The 20,426-nt window shown below is 37.7% G+C and overlaps 1 protein-coding gene across 6 annotated transcripts in view; it reads left to right on the top strand.

Moving 5' to 3' along the window:
- CACNA2D3 (calcium voltage-gated channel auxiliary subunit alpha2delta 3) overlaps nt 1-20,426 on the top strand; it is a 405,672-nt gene that overhangs the window by 66,449 nt on the left and 318,797 nt on the right. Inside the window, exon 1 of one of the 6 annotated variants that reach the window (XM_064667666.1) lies at nt 4,143-4,215. The exons of the other annotated variants lie outside the window; for them this stretch is intronic. The gene's annotated coding sequence lies outside the window, so the exon portion shown is untranslated. Of the gene's footprint in view, nt 1-4,142; nt 4,216-20,426 lie in introns of those variants that run through there. 6 annotated transcript variants of the gene reach the window in all.

The following is a 20,426-nucleotide window of genomic DNA, read 5'->3' as shown; positions in this document are numbered from 1 at the left end:
GATGTGAGAGAAAACAGTGACAAAGTATGAGAAAAAGGCTGAGGTACTGAATGCCTTCTTTGACTCAGTCTTTAAGACCAGTTTCTCTAACCCACTGAGCTGGAAGAGTGAAGCCCCCATACTCAGATGGGAAATGGTCACTATGGGTCCAGATGGGATCCATCCAAGGGTATTGAGGGTACTGGTGGAAATGCTCACTGAGCCACTTTCTATTATTTATCAGTAAGTCTGGTTACTGGAGAGGTCCCAGTTAAATAAACATTGGCAGATGTGGTGCCCATCTATCTACAAGAAGGGTTGGAAGGAGAATCTTGGGAACTGCAGGCCTGTCAGCCTGACCTTGCTGCCAGGGAAGGTTATGGAGTAGATAATCTTGAGTGCCACCATATGGCACAGGACAACCAGGGGCTCAGGCCCAGGCAAGAGCATCCTGGCCTGTCTCATCAATAGAGCCAGCAGGACCAGGACAGTGACTGACCCCTGCACTCAGTATTGGGGAGGCCATACCTCAAATCCTGTGCCCAGTTTTAGGCACCTCACGACAAGAAACACGTTGAGGTGCTGGAGTGTGTCCGGAGAAGAGCAACAGAATTGGAAGGGTCTGGAGCCTCTCTTAAGAGGAACAACTGAGTGAGCTGGGAGGGTTTAACCTGGAGAAAAGGAGGCTCGGGGGGGTCCTTATTGCTCTGTACAACTGAAAGGAGGTTGTAAGCAGGTGGATGTTGACCTCTTTTCCCAGATAAGTTACAAGATGAGAGGAAATGGCTTCAAGTTGTGCCATGGGGAGGTATAGATTTGATATTAGGAGAACTTCTTCACTGAAAGGACTGTCAAGCACTGGAACAGGCTACACAGGGAAGTGGTGGAGTCACCATCCCTGTAGGTCTTTAAAAGATGTGTAGATGTGGTTAGTGGTGGGCTGGGCAGTACTGGGTTAATGGTTGGATTTGATGATATCAAAGGTATTTTTACAATCTAAACTATTCTATTATTCTATGTCTTCTAGGGTTTATAGTGCAGCATTAAAAGCTGATGCTACCTCAACACCATCTATAATTCAGTGACATTTACACAAAAATATGCCATTAATGGTATTATGCCTTCTATTGTTTACAATCTGAGCTATAATGAATTCCACCCTGCCTATTGTAGAGTACTGTAAGAGCAGCCACTGTAAAACAAGCTGTCGGCATCCAAAATGCAGTTTCTCACCCAGAAACAATGTAATAAGAAAAATAATTAGATTCTCTGATTAGCAAAACACAGTGAAATTGTATAAGGTGGTTTTGAATTTTTTTGCAGATGTTAGCACTTTATAAATTTGCATTGGAATCTTATTTCAACCACTGCGACTGACTTTCAAGCAACAGTAAGCAGGGTATAGTTAACCACTGAAGCAGAAATTTAGAGTCAATGAGTAATTATTAAGAGCTTTCCAGAATATTAGCTGTTTCAGTTGCTGCAGTGATGGAATAGTCCATTAGATATTTCTGTTTCTGGCAACTCCTGAGAATTGATTCTGATACGAAACAAGGAACCATTTTGATCAATACTGTAATTACTCTTATTGATGGATTGTTTTACAATGATAGTCATCATTGCAATATGTCTGCTCAGGAGGCATCAAGACTGTCCGCTGCATGTGGTAATGCGCCACAAATATCTGATTCAAATCAACACACTATTGAGACTGGGCTGACAAGCGTGAAATTAATTGTTCCACTTCATGTAAGACCTGCATTCTTCTTTTGAGAGAGTAATTTGTTGCTGTGTGTAGCCTGGGAACGGTACAGCTTCAGTGCCATGTTAGGTGTGGCTTTTTTGGTCTTTGTTTTTTCCCTGCAAGATCAGTTCTTTCACCCTTTTAAGCATAAGCAAAGGAATTCGTGACTCAAGGGCTCTGACAAAATTCATATCCTTTCAGGTTTTCGAGGATGGAATTGCGTATCTTGGTAAGAGAAAAATAGGCTTTATCATCCAAGCCATTGAAAGGTTTTAAAATATGGGAGTGACACTGAGGCAAGAAAATCCAAAGTCCTCGTGTATGAAAGTGTAGCAGAGTGAGATAATGTTTGAAAGCTGGTTGGTTTTTTTTCATCTGAAATGTTGCATCATTGTTAGTTTACTTTTTAAATGGATGTTTATACTGAAAATGATATCTTCAAATTGCTTTGGTGGAATAGGGACTACATGCAGGGAAAGAAAATATTTAGAAACATAAATGGAGATGTACTGTGCCACACCACTATGGTCTATTGATGGCTGGTTGGACAAATGGCTTATTAATTAATGGAAGCTAAATAATACATTTATTGTGATAATGAAGTGACAGTTATTAGTCCAGTTCCCAAATTGTGTTCCCCTTAATACTTGTGTGCTTCTACCTTAAGGATGTTAAGTTGCAGTTTTAGGTTTCTTTAATGAACATTCATGATATTAAAATACTTGAACCTTTAGGTCTTTAATTTTATCCCATTCTGGTTTGTCATTTTCTTCTCTTTTGTCTAAGCTTTTCTCTCTCAAAGAAGAGGCAAGGGTTGTTTATTCCCAACTGGAATGGTGTGTGTGCACCCAAGCATATGTAAGTTTACTGCCTCTGTTTAAATTCTAACAAAATAAATTCATAACTTGGTATGAGTATACTGGTTTGAATGTGGAAAACATAGAAATAGCTGTAGAAATCAATGGGCATTTCTCAGTCTGCTATTCTGTCTAATAGTGTTGGACTTAAATGTTTATGAGGATGATGCTAATATTTCTGCTGTGAACAGCTGAGAATAACCTTCTTGCAGAAGTGAAGAGCCCAGCAGAGAGTCCCTGATTTATTTTCATAAATATAAAGGCTCATTTTTCTTCTGCTTATTGAAAAAAAGTCCTGTCCTAAAGCCACTATTCTCTCATCAGCACAGGAGACTGTCAGCTTTTTAAATACTGCTAATGTAGTTGATCTCAGTGGGTTTTTTGTGATGGTAATTTCAGTGCTTTACATTCACACCTTGTGTAAAGTGGTGCTGCTGAGGGGGTTGTACTTCTGAAGTGACTTGTTCATCCTGTTTCAGTGCTACAACTGCTTTCCTATGATCTTCACGGGGAATCTTCCAGTGACAGAACACTACCAACAAGTTTTTTAGTCTACTAAGTGGATGCACAGATGGTTTATTTTTCAAGAATATCACTTAACAAAGACAAATCTTTGCTTCTTGCCTAAAAAAAAGCTGTTCAGGGGCTTATCACACTGATACCAAACCTCATCTATGTCCCGTGTTTCACACTTGTGTCATGCCTTATAGAATCACAGCAAGGTTTGGGTGGAACCTTAAAGTTCATCTAGTTCCACCTCTCACTAGACCAGGCTGCTCCAGGCACTGTCCATCCAACTTGCCTTATGCTTTAGTGTGAGCAGTAGCACAGTAACACACAGTGCTGTTCTTATGTCCTAACTACCACAATTCTTAGGCACAGATAATCTCAGTAGTATCTGCCAACAAACACCACAGATCCTGTGTCTCGCTGAACCCTGTCATCTAGTCTGGCCTCCCCTTGTACCACTGAGCTCTGCTCTTTGTCTTTCACAGAGGTGCCTCCACCTCTCTTGCCTTTGGAGTGACTGAGGACACAGCTGGTGCCTGTTGGAAGTCCCTAACTCGGGTTGGGCTGGGCAGTGCTGAGCAGCAATTCCTTGAAATCGTTTTTTGCAATGAACTCCCTGAAATCTACCATTTATCTTTAATTTATCTCTAGGCTAAACACTTCTCTAGGTCAGAAACTCAAAGAACTGCTACTTGCTGACTTTCCAAATATAAGAGATATTTTATTGATCTGTCTACTTCTTAATTACCATAATCCTGTCTGCTTTATTGCTATTATGGTGTGTGATCTGTGATTGCTCAAGTTTATTTTATATAGGGCATCAAATATAATGCACCCTCAGTCGCTTATAGTTTTAAGATTGTTTCTACTTGTATTGATTTTTGAGCTTGTTTTATTAAATTGTAGACAGAAGAAATTCAAAAGCTTGCTTGCTTGATAAATGTCTTACAACTTTAGTTTCTTGTAGGAAAGAAATATCAGCCACACAAAGAAGAAAAAGACAATCAAAGTACGTGGTTTGCCTTTAGAGCTGAAAGGAGGGAGAAGTTGCAGGGCAGAATAGCTGCTATGTAGGACCAAGCACCCTGAAGGACGTTGCTGTTGCCCCAGAGATGTACACAGCAGGTATTTATCTTCAGTCTGGACAGCTTTACCTGAACCAAAAATTTTCTGGGCAGAGAACACACCCCCTACTTGAATTTCAAGTAATGATTTCCATGTCTGAATGACAGAAATAAGTTTTCTTGTTGAAATTCTCTGAGGTGCTCGCTTTTGGTGGACCTTGTGTTTGAACAGTGTTCACAGCTACTTTGCTACTTCAAGTTTCTCTGCTGTATAAGGTTTTGTGTGGGTTTATGTGGAGATGCACCTAGGGCTTTTTTCAGTATTCTTTTAAAAGGAAAAAATTATATTAGTTTATGCCTAAACATTGATATGTACAGTTTTAACAAGAACTAGTTATATCTTAATAAGTTAAAATCAAAATTAATTTATACATGGTAAAAAAACCAGAACTTGCTATTTTCTGAGCTGTGGCAGGCTAATCTATTTACCTTCATGCTGGTTTCTAAAATATAAAATTAAAAAAAACCAAAACCAAACAAAAAAACCCCCAAACCCTAAAACCCCCTCTTCCATTTGTTTAGTGTTTAGAGCTGTTTGCTATGTAAAAATTCTGTTATCATTTGTACCTAGTGTTAGTGCAACTACTATCAGAAAAAACTACTATGCAAATTCCAACTTTTGGTAGGCTTATCTAGTTGTTGATTCTTATTTTATTTACTAACTTTTCATATCCTTTCTATAGAGAAGGCTGTATATTTAGGTGCTTAAAATATGATAAGAATGAAAATATTATGTGAAACTGAAATGGTGAGATATATGGTTTTATTTCTGCACTATCCAGAGCATTGATAATTTGAAGAAGAGAGAAACAGAGTGTCTCTGAGCTTTGCCTGGTGTACCTTGACTTCTTTTTCTCTTACATTGTAATACTGCATCTGAAGTCCATTTTGCACTTTGATACATAGTGGAAGGTCACTCTCGTGTTGCAAACTGCCTACTCGGAGCAAGTTGCTTTAAAAAAAATAAAGGCAGGAAGCAGCTATAAAGAAAAACACACAGCTGAATATTACTGAGTGGCAAATTCTTGGGCAGAGGGAGTTTTATGGCTATTGACACCCTGGATCTGGTACAGTTATGAAACTTGAGTGTTACTGAAACTGAACCTAATGCTGCCTTCTGTACCAGAAACTTGTCTCCGTTCCCAACAGACATATTTGAAGTAGCAAATGCTCAGTATATAAATACTTTGATTGGATTAATAGATTTGAGGATTAAGTTTGTCTGTTTCAGAATTGGAAATCACTTTTTCTGAAAAACTCACATGCCTGCATTTGTATGCTAGTTTTCAGAAATTCTCATTTCTTTCCTTATTTATACTTTAATCCTGGATAATATAAATGTAGGCACGTATAATGCATTGTATGATTAAAACTTGTTAGAAAAATGGATAAAAATTCTGCCTTCATTCCCTTGAGTCAGCGGTCCTAAATCTGTCTCTCAGAGGTACTGGTTATTCATCTGACTTGGGCACAAAATACCCACTGTCAGCTGAGAATTGTCTGTCTTGCCTAAAGCTTAGTGCTGTTTTCTCCCTTTCCCTATACCTCTATTCTCTGAGCATTTGGGGAATAAAGCTGAAGCGACTTAATTTTGAAAATCAGACAAGCTGCAGTGCTTGCTGAAATTGGGCATGTTAGAACTATAAAATCTAATGGCCACTGGTGTGTTCTGCTGACATTTGGTCTGTCCAGGGCTCCCTTTTTTGGGCTGTCTTTCAGAGCAACCAACTTGTTCTCTAGAAGATGAATTGTGGGGACTAGTTTGCTGCAGGATCCCATCTGGGAGTGCTGTGTACTGAGTGCACTGGGCTGAGACCAAGCCCCCCCACTCAGGAGTTGTCACAGCAGGTCACGTGTGCTCAGATGTCCCCACACACTCCAAGCAGTCAGGGCACACCATCAGCTTTATGCCAGAAAATTCCTGGTTTGATTTCCTGAGTCAGAGCTCATAGATTGTAATAACATGTCGGGAGCAAAGGACCTGACAGCAGGGGTAGCACAACTAACTGCAGCAGGACTTGGCACGTGCTGGGCAGATTGGCCAGGTGTGAACAGTCTGACTGTGCTCCACTCCCCACAGACTCATCCAGGGATGAGGGCTCCTTGATCCATCCAGACAGGAAGGACGTAGCTGTCCTGTCCCCATGAGTTCTGCCACCAGCAGACCTGCTTGGAGTACTGTCAGTATTTCTTTGGATGCAAGACCTATGTAGGTGGAACAGCTACTGGGGCAGCCACGGGTGAAGTTATTGTGAAGTGGAGCCCAATCAGCAGCTGGGGCAGTCTGGAAAGAACAGAAAAGCTCTGTGCCACAGAAGAATCTTGTTTATATTTTTCTCCTCATAATACAGTTTCCCATTGAACATGCCTGGATTTGTTTGATCTGTGTATATGTGGCTGAAGGTAATGCATATAGTCCACTGTTCTGCTCTATATAATTTGAAAATCTTTCCTCATTTCATGTACTTAGTATCAGAGTTGAAACAATAGTGCAGCAGGTTTTAGTATAGTACTGCATTTAAAATTAGCTCAAAACTGAAACTTCACTATTTCTCTTTTTTTTTTTGAGAACATAATGATTTAGTGCATGACATGGATGATTTACACTGGAAATTTGAGAAAACATGTATAAATAAAAAACTAAATGTAGAAATTAATCTTATCGTTCTGTTTTGAAAAGTGGCCATCATGCCTGTGCATAAACTTTTTTCCAACAAAAAAATTACAGTTGGCAGATTTATGGAGCAGGCATGGAAACCAAATTGTCATGGTAAAGTATAGTCACTTCTTTGGATCCGGATCAATACTCGACAGAGTAAATATAGATGAGGGCCTATATGCAGATGACTGAAATTTCAAGCTAGAATTTTATGATTCTGTATTTTCAGTGGTTTTTCAGGTAGAAGATGGGTTTGGTACACATTCACACTTGCAGCCCTCAAAATTGCAAGTGAGAGAATTGGAGCCACTGTGGCCACGGGAAGTACAGTATCAGTTCCCAAAGAACAATGTATTTTTCACTAGTGATTTGTAATTGTTGAATGAGCTCTTAAAATACTGATAAAACTGATTTTTATATTTTGATTAAATAGAACACCTGTGAAACACAAAATGTAGTGAGAGGTTCTTACGGTGCTGTATTTTTAGGTTAATAGAAATTGATGATAGCAGTTGAATCAAGGCACTGTTTAGTACCCCTTCAGTCTTAGCAGAAATATTGAATTGTTCTCTTAGTTGTAGGATTTTATAGGATAACTGTGTTTTCAACTTTTCCATAAGCTGCAGTAAGTAAAAATTTCATATGGGGGTTGGTTAAATTATAAATGTTTTTTAAATAAAACAGTATCAATTGCTATGCAATACTGTTTGCTGCAGTACCTCTGCAGCATTGAGGCTTCATGTAGACCAGTCACAGCATTTATTTAGTTCTAGTAGTATTTTGTTCTTTGTATTATATTGCATTTGGATCATATATAAGTCTTTATTCTTGCTGCTGCTTGAATTACAGATTCCTATATTTCATACTACTTTTACAGTGTTTTGTGCTCTTTATTTCATGCTGTCTATATATGCTTTAATGCTCGAGATCTTTCTGGCAATTGCTTCTCCTGTGAATACTGTTTGCACAAGTAGGAGCTGTGCTGATGTCAATTTGATCAAGTTGGTGAAGGAGGGTTTGCAGGAATTTATCATATGCTGTATGCAATTTTTTTTTAGTTTAAAATGATTTAGAACACTTGCATAGAATGCATTAAGCAATTCCCTCCAGATTTATGGGGAAAAAAAACAACCTAAAAGAAGATTCATCCCCTCCTACCTGAAGTTTTTTTTTAGGCTGATTTAAATATATTTTTTGCATGTCCCTTACCATCTTCCCCCACATTAGCTTTATGAAATAGGCTAATAAAGTAATGTTTTCTTTCAAGCTGTTTTAATAACATTAGCTTTGCCTTGGTACCTCATTTTCACAGCGATTTTTGCCTGTGGTTAACGAAAGATCTGTTAATGTAGTGGCTTGATTTGGTAGACTATGTGAATCTTTTGTCCCTATTTGGTTTGTTTATTTTAACTTCCAAGAAACTGAGTATAGTTAGACATTTTGTATTTCCAAATGGGAACTCGTAGGAGAAGCAAATAGTTTGTGTAGAACTCTCTGTATTATTTTTGGATTGGAGAAATCTGACATACAGGAAAATTGCTTGTGCAGTTAGATTTTGTTGTTTCTCCGTTGGGATGGATTACACACTCGGCTTTAGAACAAAGGAAATGATGATTTATGCAGTACATAATGGTCCAGGGGTAATGAGTGTGTGAGTGCTCATTGTGCAAATGAAATTCAGGGAACCATAATGTATAGAATAAATAGTGACAACTGTGAATTAGAGACCCATAATTCCACTAAGGACTTCTGGGGATGACATAAACTTCAAAGGCAAAGGTTGGGTGGTTTGTGGTTCTCCATCGCTGGAGCCCAGAAGAAGAATTAATTCCTGTTCCAGGTCCTTAATTCCAAATTAATGTAATTTTCTTTTCTTGTTCAACACGTGAACCTCACCTCCTTTACCTTTTTAAGTGGTGTGTCTCTACATCTTTCTGTTATGACATCTGTCCATCTATCCTGCTCTCCAGCGTGTTCTCTTTTTCTTGCAAGCTTATGGACAGGAACAGTAATAGCTTTCATTTCCAAACTATTGCAAACTGACATCTCAGTTGGAATGGTTTTATTGTTGCTTTTTTTAAATGTCCTAAGTTGCTCATCAGCTTAAATTCTTTGACATTGTGTTTGTTAAAAGCTTTCAGCTTGATATGTGCATGATTTTATGGAGTCTAAATAGAAAATAAGTGTGTTGTGGTTGTAATTACAGTTAATTTCTTGTGGAATTGTGCTGGTTTTAATTAACTAGTGATTGGAAAATATTTTTATGCAAAAATTTTTAAGAATTCTTTGAGGAAAATAAAAATAGGGAGTTTATATTGAAAACTGGTTTATTATTTTTAAGTGATATAAAGTACTTGTGGTGCTTTGTGATACATATTTATCTGATTCTGCAAAGTGGATAACTATTTTTACAAACTGAGTAACAGCTTATGTGCATAAACATTTCATGGCAGATAAACACAATGATTATTTTATGTTTGTTTGAATGCATTGCAGTACTTCAGAATGACAGGCACTGTGTGCTCTTGCTGCGTAAAGAGCATTGCTTCTGAGTCTGTGTATATTTTTCTTGCATATGAATTATGAAAAGTACATTTTATTGCATCTGATTCAAGTTTTACTCAAAATTCTGTATTCTTTTCACTTTTTAAACACACACACAGAGTATATGTGCTGAAAATATGATAATCTACTTAAAAATGTCTTCTGACTTTTTATGTTGGTTTTGAAGTTAGGTAAGTTTTTCTAGCAGTCAATACAATAAGCCTTTGCCTTTTATGCAGGTACAGTATATGTGATACAAATATTATTACTGGAATGCTATTATCATCAAATCTTTTAGTACTGTGGTTCCTAGGATTTTTGGTGTTTGGGATTCCACAATGCCAACTGAGACTGATGCCAAGGCTTCAGAGCAGAAACTAATTCTTAGTTCTGGAACAAATTGTTCTTGAGGCTAAACTACTGGGGCTTTTCACAGATTTTGTTTCCTTCCTGATTTGCAAGACTAAGCCAAGGAAGCAAGGTGAAGCTGACTATGGAAATATTATTATCCTTGTTTAATACCTTGAGAAGAGAAGCACTGAGTAATTAAGTGACTAATTCAGGGTTATGCAAAACTCTGTGGCAAAACTGGGACTTAAGCCCAGTTCTTTCAAGTCCAAGGTTAATATCTCAACCACTAGACCATTCTTTCTCTGAGAATGTATCTTTCATTATAACCCAAAATTTCACTTGTGCTAATTCTACTGCAAAACCAAAATCCCTTTGACTCAAATTTTCCGTGGGTACTCTCAAGTAACTGCTTCTGCAAAGCCTGTTTGACTATTATTAAGTTTCATTTATTGGTAAAATAACTGATGTCTGAAAACAAGTTTAAGCTTAAATAGTAAGGCTTTTTATGCTTTCTGTGAGTTTTTCATTCCTCTGTCACCTAATATTACAGTAAATTTTATTATTTACTGCAACTGTTGCTCGAAACTAGACAGATTGTGTCTGTCTCAGTAGTATTTGAACTACAAAGCATAGTTTTGCTGTATTTCTTCTCTCTCTCAATATATATTTATATGTAAAATGAAAGCTAAATTCTGAAGGAATTAATAATAATGTGACAGTTCAGTGTTCTAAAATTTAAAGCCTCAGTAGAGGCACAGTTGGCATCAGATTTGATTTATATTGTAGCTCTCACTTTAAATGTATCTTATTCAAGACAAAAAAAATGAAGCTTCAGTATATACTGCCTGACTAGATGCTTTATTATAGAACAAAATGGTGATTTCTTCAAATGAAACTTGTCAAACTACTTGACATAATATGGGATTTTTTTTTTGGACTTTAGCTCTGGAAAAGGGTGGCAAACCAGGACCAGTAACTGGAAGAACAACAAATAATTAGAAGCCTAAACATATATGATACAAATTATTGGGAAAGGAATAGGATATTAAATAAGTCTTAAACATTGTACATCTAATATATGTGCTATTTTAGTAAAAACGTGGGCCATTTATTTATGAGAATATTTTCAAGGGAACTCAATTTTCAGATACAGCTTCAAAGATACCTACTGGGGTAGAAATAAATGTAATGGTCCTTTTGGATATTTATTCATTCTTATTCCATTTGTGCTATATGCTAATACCTGGTCCTTTTAAACTGATTCACAAGATCCTAAGTTCAAACATCTTCAGAAGATCTTGTAAATATTTTAGTGAATGATGTATTTAAAAAGTTTATACATTTTTTTTCTATACAAGAATATTGAAGAATGTTTACAAATTCTGCATCAAACTATTCCTGTAACACAGATTTAATTTGTTTTATGAATGAGGAAATGAAGACACAGGAAATTTAAAATACTTCCATCAGCAGACTGCTGCAGTGCAGGGAAGAGAGCCGCAGTGCTTGGGAGATTTGTGTTGTCTTCCCAATTGTCATTTAGCAAGTGCTTTGTTCTGGCTCTTATTGTACTGTGCAAAAAAGAGGACACATTTATCCTTTGTTGTTGTCCATATATGACCATTACACCTACCTCCAACTTCTTAAATCAGAAGGGAATTACTACATTATCACAAAAAATATGTAAAAGTTAAGCCCTAATAGTCATGGAATTGTAGATGTTTTTTAACTTTATTGATCCTTTCATATGCTGTTAACTGATATTATTTAGACATTTATTACTGAAGAATTCCAAGGAAAGCCAGAGATGACCAGCTGATTTTGACCTTTACTCATTTGTTGTTATAAAATTTGTAAAATGTTTCTGCTTGTTAGTGAAATTATTATCTAGAAACAAAGACTTTTTCTGGGCAGGATTATAGCCACTGCATGCTAATTAATGGAACAAAGGGATGAGGATTACAGAAGCAATAACAGTAAACTATCCAGGAACAGTTGCACTGGGACATTATCTTCCTGTCAGCTGTGCCGTTGTGTGCTTTGGCACTTCTCTTGTCATCCCACAGTAACCAGAGACTGTTATGAGGGCCTCATGGAAATATGCCTCATCCCATCTCTGTGGCTTTTCCAGAAGAAATCCTACCCACTGGGTCAGCAGAAGCAGATGGGGAGAAAAAAATAATCTAGTGCTGGTATTCTTAAAGGGATGGTAATGGTTCACCAAAAGTGATAAAGGGTGGGTTATTTCTGTAACCACTAATGGTGAAATAAACTGTTTAGGGTGAAATGAATCACTCTTCAAAAATATATAGTGGCAACTTGGGTATCCTCAATTCTGTTCTGGCAGGACATCCTAATGTATGGAGGAGAATATTTTCTCAGCTATAAGGGTCATCACAGAGTTCTAAATCTGGTAACTGGTAGTTACTTTTTCCTGGAAAGCACGATGGTATGGTGAAAGGTTAGTTTGCTGAAGAATGTTTTCACTGCTAGTACCAGACATCAGATATTCTTAGCATGCTTCTGTTTATATTTTCTGCATTTTCTTCAATTTCTGCTCCACTGTTTTATTTAGTAATATTGTCTTGTCAGGGCTTCTAGTGGCTTCTTGTGTAGTGTATCCTATTTCACACCTTGTGGCATCTAAGCCCTGATTTTTAGATTGTTACTTAAGCAATGGGTTCATGCAATTTTCTATTTGTTGTTTTGGGAATGAGCTTATACACATCACAAATCTTTTCTGAAGTGATCATCAAACACTCTTCATTTGAACCAAGAGTATAAAAGGCCTGGGATGTGATTGGAATACTTACATAAATAAAAGTCAATATTTCCTGATTTTTTTGTCAAACGCAGGATTGACAGAAAAGCTGTAAAATTGACAGGAATCAAATTAACATTATTTAATGTAGGCCATTATTGCTAAATTATCTGATTCACTGCAATAAATGTTCCCTTTTCCTTTGTCTCCTATAAATATATAATTTTATTTTCCTTACTTGCATGGAGCTATTGATGAAGTGATTGGCAACATTCTCGTGATTTGACTCTTAATCTTCAGTTGGAACAGGAAAATTTGAAGAATGAGCCAAAAGCAAATGATGAACACTGCAGTTTTTTGTTTGTTTTAAAGGCTGGGAAACATTCCCTTCTCCACTAAGGCATTGTTCAGCATACGTCAGATTGGGGTGTTTTAGAGACATCTAGAGATGTAAGATGGCACCACCACTCAAGCATAAATAATGCTCAGGAATCGACACAGGCTCTGCAGATATGAATTAATGAAGTGTTGCAGGCAGGCTTGGGCTGTTCCTGTAAAAAGATCTTTTCCATATTCCAGTCTCCTTTGGGTGAGTTTGGGTGTGGATGACACGTAACCTGGTCAGTGGGGCTGCAGTGTTTGTGCAGGGCCCCGTGGGGATAAGCAACATGCTGCTTGTGTATGCCCAGCACCCCAGAGACGGGTCACAGCTGCAATAGGACTTTTCCCAGTTTGTGTTGATAGATGTCCACGACACTGGGTCTGGAATAGGATCAGTGCCTCGTCTCAGAAGTACCCGTGTACCTGCAGCAGGGGGAAGATGTGTTGAACCTGAAGGAGGTGGTGTGGCTGAGTCTTGCTAACTCGCCCTATCAAACTGGTTTACTTGCTGTTTCAGCATAGTTGGGGGTGAGAGGAAGAGTCTCCTTCAGCTGGTGGCTGGGAACCTTGGGGATTAGTCCACCTCAGTCCCCTGGCTCAGGAAGATCTTGTGGTCAAACAGCTCACCAGGAGGTTGTTACGTTTGCTCAGATGCTCTTGAAACAGCAGCATGATGTGGATCTGGGGGCAAGCCTTCTAGCTAGCCCAGAGTTTAGGATATCTTGGGGGTGCAGTTGCTCATTTGTACAGTTTTGGGCCTTATTCCTGAAGTAAAAATTCATAAGGTATCATGATTTTGAAAGCAACTTCCTTGAAAGCAACTTCCTTGAAAGCATAGTTGTGTTACTAAAATCAAATGGTTAAAAGGGAAGTATTTTTGAAGGAATTAAAGGCAACCTTTTTTAAAGGGACAGAAGAACAGTCCTTATTTTGTGGCTAAAACAAAACTGTTGATTTGCTTGATGATGCCCAAAAGGAATGGTTGAGAACAAAGCTGGTTTTATTATGCCATAAGATTTTCAATTACCAGAAGCCTTCCCAACTGTGATACTGTGATGGAAAAACAAGCTTTTTCAGAGTTAGGAATTTCTGTGCAAACACTGAAAGTTAATATAAAATAAATCAGTAGTTCTATGTAACAGTTTGTGTGCTGATAGTATAAGAAAATTCTAGATTAAGAAAAAACACAGGTAGTGCAACCCATGATTAAAATGGTGCTTGTGAATTGTTTTCAGTCTAGGTTTAAAAAAAATTGTAGGTTGTGTTCTATTGAAACCTTAAAGATATCTTGCATCTTTTGCCAGTGGCTATTATGCATTCGGGCATCTCAGGAACAAAGAAACGACAGCGAAATGGATGGCCTGGGTTTAACTAAGTAGGTGATGGTACAGATGAGGCCTGATAAGCTTAACACTTCATCTCCGTGCTGCCACTGTGGTTTGCAAGGAGATTAGAACTGTCTGACTGTGAGGAGGGCAAGCTCCACAAATTCACTCATACATGGCAGTTCTGTAATGAGGTGATACTTCATTCCTTAAACTACTGAACTAGAACTGCACAAACAGATGTATGCCTCTGGCAGTGCTGGGCATGCGGCACAGGCTCTGCCACACCTCCAAATGCAAACACAAAGTCCACTTGCCACAATCATATTTTATTGATGCACAATATTCTTGGTGCGTTCGTAATAATAAAGTACGAATTACGTTTTCGTGAAAGAAGGAAACCTGCAAGTAAATCCAAGGTGTTTATAATGCAGAGTGAAGTCTGACAAGAATCTCAGCAATATCTATAGTTTTCAGTGGGTTAACATGACAAAATGTTGGAGAGTATTCTGCCCTTGGTTATGTGTGTTATATTCTTTCACAACAACTCAGAAAGCTCACAAAATGGAGATGTGACCCTACACGGACTGTTTTCCACAGTGAACAGCCCAACATTAAGCTCAGACTCAGAAGTCAGCCTTCCTGTGCTTGGGGGCAGGAGTTTAGCAAAACTAGGGAAGGATGGGAAATGGCCACTGGGACCCTAATTCACATATAGACAGCCCTAAGTGCTGACTTGTTCTGCGTGCTGCAGTAGGACCACTTGTGATTTTAACTTCAGTGTATGTTAATTACTCTGCTGCTTAGAGGCCTCAGTGCAGTTCACCAAGGTCGTTGCTTTGTGGTGCTCCTTGTGGAATTTATCAGTAGGTTGCCTGGCAGTAACCTGTGATTCTGGTGCCTTTGTTTGATATTCTGAGGTTTAGTGAAATTGTGTATTTTTATTAAGCAGTGAAGTAGGAAGTAGCAGCAGTCTGCTGATGGCACTTTGCTGAACATTGTCATGAAGAATGTATTATAAAAATGGAAACCCTAATTTCAATGTCTTTGTGAAAATGTACTGTTAATTGTGGCAGTTTAAGGTTTACTTTGTTCCAAAATGGTACTTAAAAGAATTCAAACACAATGAATATTAAAATTCTGTTCTTTAGAAGTAAGAGCACTCTTTAAAACCAGAGGACCAGTAGCTTCATCTTGCTTCCTCTTCCAGAGGCCTGCTGGTCTATGGCCAGTCCATCAGATTAACAGGACCTCCAAATGTTTTTTTATTTCCTAAGAAGGGGATGCCTGTGTTAGATGCTGATCTCTTAAACCTGGCTTTTTTTAATTGCAAAAAAAAAGACATTTAATTAACTAGTAGAGCTGAATCAAAGAAACTAAGCCACAGCATAAGCAAACAGTTTTCACTGCTAAGGCTTTCCATTTTGGTGTATTGAACCACATAAGGCTTAAAACATTTCTATATGTATATTCACTAGTATTTGTGTTGCAGAAATGTAAGTTTAGGCATCAGTCGTTTATACTAATAAACATCCCACCTAGAACAAGATCTTGCATTTAAGAAACAAACTTTCAAGTTGTAGTGCTTGAAAATATCAGCTGGTATGTGCATATGCTCCCAAAACACAAGTTGCTTTCTCTGAATATGTGCAAATAAAGTCACATTTTTTACAGTACTTGAAGCATATGAACAGAAAAGATACAGTAAGGAGATAGCAGTATGTGTTCTTTTTCTAATTAACAACTTCTATGTGATTAACGTGTTCTTCTATTTGCTTCCTCTCATGTGTGAAGGGAGCAAAAGTAAATTAATTACCATTAGCCTGAAGGAGAGCACACTGTATTCTTTACGACTTCATAGTATTGATTTGGCTGTTATTCATGGCCTCTATTCTCTGCTATGCAGATTGATGCATCTTTAATTCATAGATACATTATCATTAAGAGTGGTTTATTGACCAAGCAAAACAAAGCTGTTGCTGGGTCCTTTCTAGTGCCAAAGCTCTGGACTTTTTCTGATAAATATATTAGTTTATGCATTCTATTATAGACTCTGGAGTTGAGTCGTTCATTGCTATACACTATGGCAATGACCTGTTCTAGTGCTATATGTGATATGCTTTTGGGGTTTTTTTGAGAGATGAACTCTGTTGTTAATGTAAGGAATTCTTAAATTACAAAAAACTTTCTGGTCCTTTGAGAATCAGAAAAAGCTGAATAAGCATCTCCAGGTTTGTGTACATTTGCTACAGCCAACTGCACATAGAAAAAAAGAGTGTACCCTGCACTTTAACTGGAAATAAATTTGATTCAGATTTAATTTGGGCAAAAGATTTTTTGTTTTTCAAAAACAGCACTAAATTGATGATTTGTTGAAATGTTTCCAATCTGATCAAATACTGACATGTAAAGACACAAAAATAAATCTATCCTGGCATGGTAGCCAACTTATTTTGTTGTTTAGTTTGTTGGGGTTTTTTTGAGAGAGGAAAAAAAGACAGGACTATACAAAACCATACAAATTTCTAACAGAGGGTCTGAATCTGATTAGTTTTTGACATAGGTTTTGATGAAGGTGATATCATTAGGGAGCTTAAAAAAAATGACTTGGTTTTTCAGTTTCAGGGGGAAATAAGGACAGAGATTGAGGCTGCTGGACTTCAGTCCTGTCTGCAAAATTTGAAATTGCTCAATCTGTTTATTTACTCTTTGCAGTGATGTTCGGTAGTACCTGTGTATGGTATAGCAGGGGCATATGATACAAAAACCCCAACAAAACCAAACCAACAAACAAAAAACCCCCCAAACCAAAGCAAGACCTACAAACAGAGCTCTGGCTGTGATTTTGATGCACAGGGTCTTTTCCTTAACTAGATTTCAAGCTTAATTTTTTCAAAGTGTGAGAGAGAAAGAACTCTGGGGGAGAAAAGCACATCAGTACTTCAGATGCCAATCGAAGAACATGTACAACATAGCTAAGTGGCCCAAAGAGAAAAGATCTGAGCAAGTTCTGCCATGCAGGGGCATTAGTTTATATCATATAACAGTCTTTCAAAGGCAGTTATTAAATATTGGATTAAGTGTGGTTTGGCAGTCAAACTTTAACCCCTTGTTTTTCCTTGTGTGTTTGCTGGTTTGTTTTATGAGGCTTTGAAAGAATTCACGATGAATATACTACTCTCCCTAAAGGTACAGAAAGGCTGGTCATCCTATACTGTTTCTTGTGAAGTTTTATAAGTGACTGGAAATCCCATATAGAAATGGAAAGCATTAGCTGTGTGGCAAAGCCACAAATGTGTTTTCACACTTCCAGGCACTGCCAAAAGCTATAATTTGGTTTCCAAATCTTTTTGGGTTTTTTTATGGTTAGCCTGCTGAATTCTTCTCAAGACATCTGCACCATGTGCAGGTGGTCTGATTTTAAGAGACATTGAGAATATTCTGACATTGCTGCCTTTGATGTGACTGAGATTTTGAAAACAAATTATTTTTTCATGTTCAGTGACGAAATGAAGAGTTTGGAGCCTAAATTTAGGTGCCTGAGTTCAGATATTCAGATGTTATGCTTTTTCTCATTCTTTTGAGTCCCCTTTGGTACGTAATATTCTGATACTTATCTAAAACCCTAAATCAATATAAATGCTCTTATCAGGTGCATACAGAAAAGTGCAATGATGAGACAGTACATCAGGGGTCAATGCCATGTCCTTCATAGTGACAAACAATGAAATAAAGCCCATTTAAGAGTTAATGTTGAAGATCCCACCTAATGCAGAGGGCAAAGGTTTAGAGGAAGTGTCTGCGCAGATGAATGTTAGTGATAGAGAACATTGCAAAATTAAATTGGTCTCCCAAGGAGATGAGATTGCATTTCTTTTCCTGAGGAACAAAAACCATGAACTGTTCTAAATGAGCAGTGCTTTTGAATCTTGTCACAAGACATGGATACTGCCAAGCAAAGGTTTGTCTTGGAAGGCACTTCATTCTTTTTCTGCAGAAAGCTTTCTAGCTTTCTTTGTTGCTCATTTTATTTTATTGCTAGTTCAGTGGCAACCATGGAAGGTGGGAAGACAAAGATAATTTTTCTGAGATGGAAAATAAGCATTGTCTAATAAAAGTAGATAGAAATACCGAAACCCAGAGCAACAGCTGGGTGTAAGGCAAGCATTGGTCTGCAGAGGTGGAACAATAAGGAAGGAGAGAGACACGCAATGATAAAAGGAGAATAATGAAAAAAAGAACATTATCAAGGAAGTCTGATTGAAAGAATTAGTTTGTGGATGTACCCTGTGATCTTATAGCACAAAGCAAGCTGTCTCTTTTGGTTGTTCTTGTTTCCAGTAGCCATAAAGGCTTTCAGAGAAGACTAATGCAGTTTCGTGTACAAGAGAAAATGTTGTACTATCTCATCCCTCTGAGAATTGCTGAAGATAGTAAGTTGTCAGGTTCCCTACTTCTGAATCTTCAGTGGCCTAGAATAGCTATCCAGGATGAAAGGACTGCATTCTCACATTTCTTCAGTGTTTTGTGAGGAGCAGGTTAGTTGTATGTGCTTCTACTATACTTGCTTTCACCTGAAAATACAGCGATGGCTTTGCTTTGGGTGAACATGTGCTCCAGGTCATATTTTAATTCTGCAGATTTATATCAATGGGTGTCTTGTTCATCATGTAAAGCAGTTTATGTGAAATACTGGAGTGAGTTTTCAAGGACATCTTTATGGAAAAAGGAGTTCCAGAGTGTTCTTTTTCAGCGTAAAAGAGGGCTTTGTGTTTTTTTTTCTGAAATAAAAGCAAAGGTATGTGTAATTACATAGCTTCTGTGAAATATATTTCTAAAGCAGTTGTTAATAGCCTTTGTTAATTTGTTCTTAAAACATCCATACTGCCCTGTGAAGATGTTTCTGATATCTAAAAAGAAACTGCAGGACAATAAATTGCTTTTTCAACTGTTTTCAATATGATTGAGTTCATATTCAGGAAAGCTGGTGAGCTGACACTCCTGTAAAATGAGTCCTGAAGTCCCCTTGGCCTTTGCCACTGGGTGCTGGAGGCAGCAGCCAGGCAAACCTTCTCAAATATGTGTCATTCCTCTGGTGAGCACTGACCAGAGCAACTCTGTTAAAGGGAAAGATGGGAATGTATTCCTGTTTGACTGCTTGGATTTAGATTGCCTAACTAGGGTGTTATTTGTAGTGAATATTATGTTTTTTGTTTGGTGTTGTTTTGTTTTTTTGGCAGAGACTTATTAGCTGCTTCAAGTAAAAATTACAATACTGCATTAATCTTACTGCTTTAATGCAATTGGTTTTGTAGCACCTGCATATAGCAATGAGGTAAAAAAAGGTCAGAAGTTAATATCTTGGTAAAGATTAAATATGCTGGGGATATAGTGCCCTTGCAGTGATTTTAATGTGTAAATTATTTTGCAAGGAAAGCAGTAACTATCCTTGTCAAGTCTGCTGATGATAACAAATTTCCCAGGACAGCTGATCTTTGCCTATAATATACCAGGTACAGCTTTGACTAGCTAATCACAGTAAAGTAGTATGGAACAAATATTTCAGTATTTTGCATTTTGTGAAGTAACTAAACTGGAGTTTAGTTACTGAGGCAACAGAAGGTCCTCAGATACCCGTGTGTAGCAAGAGTCAAACGTGACAGGCTAATGTAGAGCTCCTTGGAGTCATTTGATGAAGTGAGTGAAAATTTCTCTGCAGAAAATGAGTGTACCATCACACTGGTCATTGCTGATGGATTTCATCAACACAAAGAGGTTCAGTAAAGGTTAATAGGAGTGTGTAATGTGGTGTAACACAAACTCCCAATTACTGAGGAGTTCTCTAATGTCAAGGTGAAGAGAAGTGTGCTGTTGTGACTCATCTTTCCATGCAGATCAAGCTGAAGTTAACAGAGTTGACTGTGGTTTATTGGGCAGGGCACTGGAAGAATAACCAAGGGAGCTTTTTCTCTTTGTATTTCTGAACTGTTGTGTGACATTGGGCATGTCACTGAATTTCTGTGTAGTCCAATATCCTTGTATATGTGGAGATAATGACAGATATGTCCTTTATAATACCTTTGAAGATTTGTGGATGAAAAATTATATACGAGCTTTGAATTAAAATAATTTTGTTCAACAACAAAATTAAAAAAAAATGTCTTACAGTTGTTTATTTTTTTAAGGCCCTA

The sequence above is a fragment of the Pseudopipra pipra genome, chromosome 11 (assembly GCF_036250125.1).
Source record: "Pseudopipra pipra isolate bDixPip1 chromosome 11, bDixPip1.hap1, whole genome shotgun sequence".
Lineage (NCBI taxonomy): Eukaryota > Metazoa > Chordata > Aves > Passeriformes > Pipridae > Pseudopipra > Pseudopipra pipra.
This window is presented reverse-complemented; position numbering and strand designations above follow the sequence as displayed.